Source organism: Candoia aspera, chromosome 3 (genome assembly GCF_035149785.1).
Source record: "Candoia aspera isolate rCanAsp1 chromosome 3, rCanAsp1.hap2, whole genome shotgun sequence".
Lineage (NCBI taxonomy): Eukaryota > Metazoa > Chordata > Lepidosauria > Squamata > Boidae > Candoia > Candoia aspera.
The window spans coordinates 49,522,386-49,532,931 of NC_086155.1; positions in this window are offsets into that span (position 1 = coordinate 49,522,386).

Below are 10,546 nucleotides of genomic sequence, written 5' to 3' on the forward strand. Positions count from 1 at the left end.
AACTGAGTAATTAATTGTCTGGGTTCGCCTAAGTTGCTAAGCATTAAACCAGGGTTCGCAAATCCCACTGGCTAGAATCACAGACAAGTAAATCGTATTTGGTGTAACATATACGGTCTCCTTGATAAGCTGGAAAAATGTGGGATGGATGGTCCAACTACCAGATGGATTTGCTGAACAACCATACCCAAAGTGTAGTCCTTAAGAGGTCGATGTTCACGTGGACGGAGGTGTGGAGGGAGGTACCTCAGGGTTCTGCCCTGGGCCCAAGGCTGTTCAACATCTTCATAAATGACTTAGATGAGGGAATAGAAGGGATGCTCATAAACTTTGTTGATGACATAAAGCTGGGGGGGAGGGGATTGCTAACATGCCAGAAGAGCAGCTCAAGATTCAAAAGGAACTTGATAGACTTGAATATTGGGCCCTATCCAACAAAGTGTTCACTGCTGAGAAAGGTAAGGTTCTGCTCTTAGAGAGGAAAAAAAAGATGCACAGGTTCAAGATAGATGGTACTATTAGCCGTAGTACTTGCAAGACGGATCTGAAAGTTTTGGCAAACCACAAATTAAACATGAGGAGGCAATGTGCTGCAACTGCCAGAATGCGGTTTGGGGCTACAGCAACAAAGATACAGTGATAGTACTTCTCTATGCTGCACTAGTCAGACCGTGCATGGAATACTGTGTTCAGTTCTGGTTGCCACAATACACAAAGGACACTGAGGAACCAGAAAGAGTGCAGAGGAACAAGGATGGTAAGGGGCTTGAAGGTTAAATTGCACAAACAGTGGTTAAAGGAACTTGATATGTTTAGCTTATAGAAGAGAAGGCTACAGGGAGACATGATAGCATTCCTCCAATACATGAAGGGATGTCACAGGGTAGAGTGTGTGGATTTATTCTCCAGAGCACCCAAGGGTAAGAAAAGAACCAATGGGTGGAACCTTTAAAATCAGAGATCCAAACTAAGGAGTGGATTAAGCAGTGGGAGAACTTAACTATTAAGCAGTGGGAGAGCCTTATGGAAGTCCCACAAGTCAGATGTTACTTCCTCCAATCTTGCCAAATAGAGCTATCCTTCTTAAAAATCCATTACCCACTTGTATCATGCGCTCAGGTAGGTGAGTTTCGGCTTGCTCATCATTGCTTCAAAGGAGCAGTTAAGTCTTTATTCAACCCAGAATGGGTTTATTGGTTCTTGTGCTCTCACTAACCACTTCCAAACTGATATTTCAGAGACATCTTCAGTTTGCCCTGCCTGTCCTGGAAGTCAGCAATTTCAAGTTTCCCTTGGTTGATGCTTAAGTTCCATGTTTCAATTACATGTGTTCTTGTAAAATAAGATTACAGGTAGTCCTCGGTTAACAACAGTAATTGAAACAGGAATTTCCATTGCTAAGCATGTCACATGACTGTATCACTTAGTGACAGCAATCCTGGCACTCCCCATTGCCCTCATTAAGGGAGGATTGCAGGCTGTTAAGTGAGCCTGGTGGCTTGCAAGGAGGCCAACAGGCAGGTAAGCTGTGGCGTGAGTGCAGCGGGTCAGCCGCTGCCAGGTGGGGGAAGGTGTGAACAACTTACTGGAGTGACTTGCAACCTTCCCTGCTGGCTTCCCCATTGACTTAGCTTATGGGAAGCTGGCAGAGTAGGTTGCAAATGGTGATCATGTGACTTTGGAACACTGCAACCATCATAAGTGCCAGCCAGTTGCCAAACGCCAATTGTGATCACATGACTGTAGGGGTGCTGTGACAGCCAGAACTTCGAGGGCCAGTCTTAAGTCTCCTTTTTCAGCACTGTTGCAACTTCAGTCACTGAACGAATGATCGTTAAGCAAAGACTACCTGTTCTCTTAATTTCACAGCTCCCTTTTGGACCTTACTGGTAAAAGCAACCCTAACAGGGACTCACATTCCCCCAGTGCCATTGCTGGGATCACTGAAGCTACTGAGACTTCTTGCCACATCAAAATGGTAATCCCCAAGGAGGAAGTTCATGAAGGGTTTTCTCTAAAATACAAGGTATTTACGTGGTTGCTCATGCTGTAAAATCTATTCCATTGATAAACAATTTAAAACACACTATATTTTCAATTTTAACAGCACATGGATGTATATTTTCTCTTACAGTACAGAAATTTTCTGGATAGCTAGAGATACAAGTTGCCAAAGTATTTACCACTAAGAACCTATATAGAATATTAATTATCAACTGTTATTCTATGTGACGTACCTGACTCCATTACTGCACAGCTAGATTGCATGTCTCTCACGTAGCCTCAGGGCATGACTTGTATTTCCCTATTCTCTTTGTACTCACTCCCCCGCCCTGATAGAACTGCTGAATAAAAGGAGGTGGGGGCGTGGCCCAGGAGGCAGTACCAGCAACCTCCTGAGATGTAGCGTCACTCGCCACAAAAGAATCCTGTGCCTACCGTTGTTTTTTCGACCTCACCCTTGCGAGGGAATCGTTGGCTCATTCCCCCCCAGGGAATCCCATAGACCGAAGGGCGAAGGACTGGTCGCGTGACGCGACAACTGGGGGCTCGTCCGGGATCCCTTCGGTCTCACGGTGTGATCTCTGTCTAGAGGTGCACTGCCTTCACTCTCGTTACTACGCACCTGGAAAAGGCTCTGCAATCGTAAGTAATGGGCTCCCCACTCTCCAAAGTTTCGTCAGTTCATAGGGACGAACTTTATGATTTAGTGAAGAAGGCTAACTCTTGTCAAAAGGCTAACGGTACGACCATCTTTCCCATTTCAAAAAAATCGGTGACTCAACTCCTACTGTACATGGACAGACACTGCCCTGTCTATCCTTCAGAGGGGTCGCTCAAAGCATCCACTTGGGAAAGGATAGGAAAATATTTTCATGATACCCCACGAGCACCCGTGCCTATTCTGACTGCCTGGAAGGCTGTTATGGCGGCCATCAACACTCTTTACCCTCCCCCGTCTTCCCCGGAAACTTGCCCTTCTCCTCCCGGCCCAAAAACCCCACCCCCTCTTGCCGCCCATCTCGATGCTGCCTCACCACCACCCCCTCCATACCCAGCCGTTCCTCCTCCCCCTTCAGCTCCAACCCCCGGATCCCCTCAACACCACCCCCTAGGAGGCGCCATCACTGAACTCCTCTCCTCCCCCCTCTCATTGGAAATGGAGAGTCCCTCTGCCTTTCCCATGACCATCGGCCTAGGGGCGGCGGGAGGAAATTTGTATAACAATATTGAACTTAAGGTTTTGAAACAAATCAAAGATGCTGTAACCACCTACGGCTTGCACTCTCCTTTTACTAGGGGAGTTTTAGACTCTTTAGTTACTGCTAACACTGTTATGTTATTGTATGATTGGAAAATGCTTTTTTCTATGCTTATGACCCCGGCGCAATACGTTGTGTGGCAATCTGAATACGACAAAGGGGTGGAAGTAGAAATTAGAAGAGGTCTTCCCGCAGGGGTGACCGCAAATCAATTATTAGGAAAGGGACAATTCGCAACCTTAGTCCAGCAACAGAACTCCCCCCGTCGTTGTTTTGCTATTATTCACATGTGCGCCATGAATGCTCTCAAAAGAGTGGATGATTCCGACTCTCAATCCACCCAAACGTTTTTGAAAATAATGCAAGAACCAAATGAACCATATGCTTCCTTCATAAGTCGCCTTCAGATTGCTTTAGACCGACAAATTGATAATGCCACGGCTAAACATGAGCTGCTAATGAAACTTGCTTTCTCTAACGCTAATCATGACTGCCAGACCATTCTGCAACCCGCAGTCAATCAACCGGGTGTAAAGCTTGCAGACTTCCTGCAACTCTGCAGAATCGTTGGTACCACCTCTCACAAAGTGAGCGCTCTCGCTGCCGCCATTACCACCTCGCTGCCTTCTACTAACCCCTCCCCTCAGCTCCATTCCCCGGAAGCCCTCGCAATCACTCGTCATGGAAATTGCTTCAATTGTGGGAAGCCGGGCCACTTTAAGAATCAATGCCGTGCACCCGGGGGAGGTGGGGCGCCCCCTTCCACTCAAAGGGGGCCGCCCCCCCCCTCCAAACCTAAAACTCCTTGTCCCAGGTGCCGCAAAGGCTATCATTGGGCCTCGCAATGTCGCAATAACTCCTCCCCTCACCAGCCTTCGGAAAACTAGATCGGGGGTTGTCAGCTAACCCCGCCCCAAAGGCTGAATTACCCATCACCAGCTTCCCTGTGGAGTTGGCAGAGGATCTTTTGTATGACGATCCGGGGGCTGTCCTTTCCCTTCCTCTTGTTGTCACGCTGCATAAACCCCTCCCTCCTCTTACCCCTGCTTTGCTTATTCCCAACTCCTCGCTTACGCTTGAGGGAATGGTTGCTGCTCCCTATTTGTATGATTCATCAGATTTGACACAAATTGCTCTGGCAGGAGTGGGAGATAGGTGCTTTTCCTTAAATAAAGGAACAATTGTCGCCACGCTCATACTTCTCCCTTCTCCTGATATGCCATCATTGTTTGCCTTGCAGCAACCAGTCCAAACCTCTAAACCCACCCTCCTTGTCACACTAAATGGTCGCTCTTTCGAAGGCTTGATTGACACCGGCGCCGACGTCTCTGTCATTCGTTCCGCTGAATGGCCCTCCTCCTGGCCTATCGCTGAAGCCTCCTCGGTGCAAGGAGTAGGCGGAGCACAGGCCGCTAAGGTCAGCTCTCATTGGCTTTCTGCTGTGACTGCTCATTCTCATATTACAGCGTATCTAAAGCCTTATATCTTGCCTTTGCACTGTAACCTATGGGGCCGTGACTTGCTTTCACAGTTCCACGCTTTTATTCAACTTCCCTAATGGCTTTACAGGACCCTTCAGGGTCTCTCTCTCTCTCTCTCAAAACCTCTGTGCCGGTATGGGTTGATCAATGGCCACTCACCAAAGAGAAACTGGACGCCTTACATATCTTGGTCCAACAGCAGTTAATTGAAGGCCATATCGAAACCTCCACCAGCCCATACAATACTCCGGTATTTGTCATCAAAAAGAAGTCTGGCAAATGGCGCCTCCTACAGGATCTTAGGGCTATCAACACCATCCTTCAGCCCATGGGACCTTTGCAGTGTGGACTTCCCAACCCCAACTTGATTCCGGAAGGACACGACCTTATTGTAATAGACCTCAAGGATTGTTTTTTTTCCATACCTTTGGCACAAAAGGACAGAATTATTTTCGCATTTACGGTACCGGAACTTAACAATTCAAAGCCTACTGCTCGGTACCAGTGGAAGGTCCTCCCACAAGGCATGTTGAACTCACCCACAATGTGCCAATTTTTTGTCGATAAAGCATTGCAACCCTATAGATCCCAATTTCCGCATTTTCTTGTGTATCATTATATGGATGACATTTTAGTCGCTGCTGAGGGCCCGAAAGGGACAGTTCAAAAAACTTTTCCTATTCTTTTAGCCACCCTAGCAACGGCAGGGTTGCACGTTGCACCAGAAAAGGTCCAGTCTCGTTATCCAATGCAATATCTAGGCCACAAAGTTTTAGCCTCCACAGCTGCCCCACTTCTACCTATGCTCACGCTTCCCCAGCCGACCACCTTGGTCCAATTACAACAATGTCTGGGGGTCATTAACTGGGCCCGCGCATACCTTGCTTTAACTACACCCATGTTATCACCTTTATTCCAAGCGTTAGTGGGTTTGACAAACCCAGCTGACAAGGTATACCTTACAGAACAACAATTGCATGCCCTACAACAGGTCAATGCCGTCCTTACGACCCAATGGGTGGACCGTGCGCTCACTGACAAACCACCCTCTCTTGCCATTCTTTCAACACATCAATTATTAACTGCCATCATCGTCCAAACGTCTGATAACAAACATCTACATATTTTAGAATGGCTACACTTGCCACACACACCTAAGACATCCATCATCACCAGAGCAGCACAAATGGCCTCTCTTGTTGAGAAAGGCCGGAAGAGGATTAGAGCCCTAATGGGACTGGATGTTTCCACCCTGTACATTCCCCTTAAGGTTACTCAATGGGAACCCCTCCTACAAAACTCCACTGCACTGCAGGATGCCTTGGAGGACTGGTGTGGCCAGGTGTCATGCCATCTTCCCCCTGATCCTCGATTGCAACTGTTGCGAACAGTACCCTTTACACTAACCTCGCCGTTCGTTCAGCAGCCACTCAAGGAAGCCCTCACTGTTTTTACAGACGGCTCCAAAACCATAGGGGCTTGTACATGGCAAAATAATTGCAAATGGCATAAACGCCTAACAGGCCCACAAGCATCTGCCCAACAGGCTGAGTTAGCCGCCTTTTTGCTAGCCTTGTCCCTTTTCCCAGAACAGCCTTTGAATGTTATATTAGATAGTATGTATGTCACTCAAATGGCTGTGGCCATGTTTGATGCATATATTTCCCCTGTTACCCCCCCCTCTCTCATGACGCTTTTTTTGCAGCTTCAAACTCTCCTGAAGGACAGAACATCCCCTTTGTTTGTAGCGCATATTAGAAGCCACCAACAGCTACCCGGTTTCCTGTCCGAAGGCAACCACATGGCAGATGAGGCTTGCAAAATTATGGCCTCTTCCCCTCTTCCTCCGCCGCTTTCAGCAGGGGACAGCCATGCTTATTTCCATCAAAATAAAAAAGCCTTGGTGCGCCAATTTGGCATTACATATCAAGAAGCTACCGCCATTCTTCAACAATGTCCAACCTGCAGTTTGCAGGCAAAGTGCATCCCTGAGGGAGTTAATCCCAGGGGTGTCCATGCTTGTGACACATGGCAGATGGATGTCACTCATTATCCCTCTTTTGCACCTTGGAAGTATATCCATGTATCTGTGGATACCTATTCGGGATTCATCCTGGCAACTTTGCAAAGAGGAGAAGCCACGAAAAACGTAATCAATCATTGTATTCGCACTTTCGTCACATCGGGATGTCCCAAAACTTTGAAAACTGACAATGGCCCCGCTTACGTCAGCACTCCCTTTGCTGAGTTTTGCCGTAAGTGGTCCATTACTCACAGATTCGGTATACCATTCAACAGCCAAGGTCAGGCTATTGTGGAAAGGGCTAACCAGACCCTAAAGAATGCCCTTGATCGGCAAACGGGGAAAAAGGCCTTAGGCCCCCCAAGCCTCCCGATGTTACAAAATATCCTTAATCTCACCTTGTTTACCTTGAATTTCCTTAATCTTACCGGTACCCCCCCTGCTACGGCTGCATCTCGACACTTTTCCAAGCCAGTAGTTCCCTCTTCCCGTCCCCTTGTTTATTTTAGGCAACTGCCCAGCCCTGAGTGGAAAGGCCCTGCGCAACTCGTCGCCTGGGGAAAAGGCTACGCTGCTGTGCAACTACCTGATCGAGTGCTCTGGGTTCCTGCTCGCTGCATCCGGCCATATCATGGGCAGCCTCCTGACAAGCACCTTCTTGACCCTCCTTCTCTGTTATCTCTCTTCCATCTCTGCTCCCCTCACAACGAACCCTAAAACAACCTCTCTCATTCGAACCCATCGTTTACGCTACCCTGCCACCATTGGCCGCAGCTCAGCATCCAACCCCATGGAATGTCTTCAACGCTCTCCCATCAAAAGAAAAGGCACCTTCTGGCGCTGGTTTCGCAACAACACTCTTCTCCAAGATGGCGATTCCTACTCCATCACTTATCACTTTCGCCAAACTACCCTTGCTATCACCAACGTACAGTTGACCGATCTAGGACAATATCACTGTGAAATAACAAAATTAATTAAGGGGTTCGCCACCTCATCTCGCCTTACGCTCACCTTATTTTTACTCTCCCTTCCTGAGCCCGCCCGTTGGCAGGGACGACGCCTACTGGCATTTGACGCCCAGGGATCGCATCGCCCTTACAATATCACCTGGACAATCCGCGATGCCTTGGGACAGATCCTGAATACCTCCTTTTGTTATAGCCCAATTATATCTTGTTTCCCTAACCTGTATTTTGACTTTTCAGAAATGCTTTTAGGAGTGACAGCCTACAGGAGGCTGGACGGCTTCCCAGAGCCCAGCCACTCCACCGTTAAAAGGTATCCCCTGTATGTGTGCCCAGGACATGACACCAGCCCTGATCACGTGCACGACTGCGGAGGCATAGCAGATTACTTTTGCAAATCTTGGTCCTGCGTTTCCACTGGCTACATCTACTGGACCCCTCCATATAAGACTGATTACATCACCCTCACTCGGTTGAGAAAGGACATTAGGTGCACCGCAACCAAAAAGAATGCGGCAGGACAGGGGGGTTGGAATAGATGTAATCCGGTTATTGTACAATTCACTGCTGCAGGAAAAGCTCAGGGGAATGCCTGGGACTCAGGTGTAAAATGGGGAGGTCGTATATATGCCGGATGGCCCGGGTATCATTACGGCAACATATTCTACATTCAACGACAGGTCACTCTCCCTCAGTCCCCACCTGTTGGGCCCAATGCCGACGACATTCACTCCACCTTTCTTAAACCCCTCACCAAACAAAAAAACCCCCTTGTCTCTCTTCTTAACTCCTCCTTTTCCCTTGTTCACACCGCTTCTAACACATCTCGATGTTGGCTTTGCTTGTCTTCCTCCCCACCATTCTATGAAGCAGTCGGTTCTCCTGACCCTATCCGAAACTCTACCTCAGCCGCCTCCTGCCGCTGGCAAAACACCACGTTGACTATCACCTCTATAATAGGGCAGGGCTGCTGCCTTGGCCGTGTTCCTGCTAACTATATTCAATATTGCCTTAATTCTTCTCATGATCACTGTGCCCTCTATCTTCCAAAGAATCGCTTGAACATCAACGGTCACACCGGCCATGGTGGCTACGGTGTACTCTACACTACCTCTGGTAATATCTCTGCCCGATTGACAGGGCAATACTTTATCCCTGGGAACAACTCTGTTTGGGCATGTTCTTCTGGCCTCACCGCATGTGTATATGGTGATACCTTGTTACAAACTAACGCCTTTTGTATTCAGGTGCTCCTACTCCCCAAGATTTCTATCTATTCCCCTGACGAACTTCTCTCCATTTTAGAGCCCCCTCATTATCCCCTCAAGGCTAAGCGCGAAGTAGTGACTGCTGTAACTTTATCAGTCCTACTGGGCTTAGGTGCGGCCGGAGCCGCCACTGGTGTGTCAGCCCTTGTTGTCAATGATCAGAACCTGCGTCACCTTAGCGTTATCATTGACACTGACCTTCGCGCCATCGAACAATCTATTGTGGCGCTACAAGATTCCCTTACCTCTCTATCCGAAGTGGTTTTGCAAAATCGTAGGGGTCTCGACCTTCTGTTCCTCAAACAAGGGGGACTGTGTGTTGCTCTAAAGGAAGACTGCTGTTTTTATGCCGACAACTCAGGAGTAGTATTGGACTCTATGAAAGAGCTCAATTCCCGTTTAAAAACAAGGGAATTGGAGCGCCAACAATCCATGTCATGGTATCAAAATATGTTTAGCATTTCTCCATGGCTAACCACACTGTTGTCCGCTCTGTTGGGGCCCCTCCTGTTATTGATTCTCGTATGCACCATAGGCCCCTGTGTGCTGGGTCGCGTTCTCCGCTTCTTAAAGCAGAGACTTCATACATTGGACTCAGAGGTATCCGAGACAAAGCTTGCTGTTCAACACCTGGTCACTGCTGTAGGTATGGAGAAAACACCACTCTTGGAATGGTCCTCCGATAGTGAATCGGAAGTGGACAAGGACCCCCGGTCACACTACCCCCCGAGAGAGGACGCTGGGATGGGTCTCCTTGGACTGAAGAGTCCCTGGCTCCCCGACTCAGACCCTCTGGGGGAGGAACAAAATTAAATAAAAAAGGTGGAATTGTGACGTACCTGACTCCATTACTGCACAGCTAGATTGCATGTCTCTCACGTAGCCTCAGGGCATGACTTGTATTTCCCTATTCTCTTTGTACTCACTCCCCCGCCCTGATAGAACTGCTGAATAAAAGGAGGTGGGGGCGTGGCCCAGGAGGCAGTACCAGCAACCTCCTGAGATGTAGCGTCACTCGCCACAAAAGAATCCTGTGCCTACCGTTGTTTTTTCGACCTCACCCTTGCGAGGGAATCGTTGGCTCATTCCCCCCCAGGGAATCCCATAGACCGAAGGGCGAAGGACTGGTCGCGTGACGCGACAATTCTACCTGACGTAACAAGCATCAGACCATATGCAAAATCACTTGCATCTCAAATTGTCCAAACTATTCCCTGGCATAATGACTCAGGACTGGAAAGTTTAATTTAGTCTCCTTTTTAAATATCCCACCAAAGGTAGTGTCACAGTAGTATTCTGAACACTGTACGGAGGAAGAAAACCTCCAAAGCAGATTCTTATGGATAAGTGACCAGAGTGGCTGGAAATACTAAGGATGAGAGCAAGCTGGGAATTAAGTGTTAATAATGGAGTGCATGTGCAGGTTTGAAAGGTGATGGAAGAGACCACCCAACCATGAGCAATGTAGTTTTTGGGAAGAAGCATACCACCATAAATTATTACTATTTTAAGGGAATCATCATAGTTTCAGTACACAAAGATA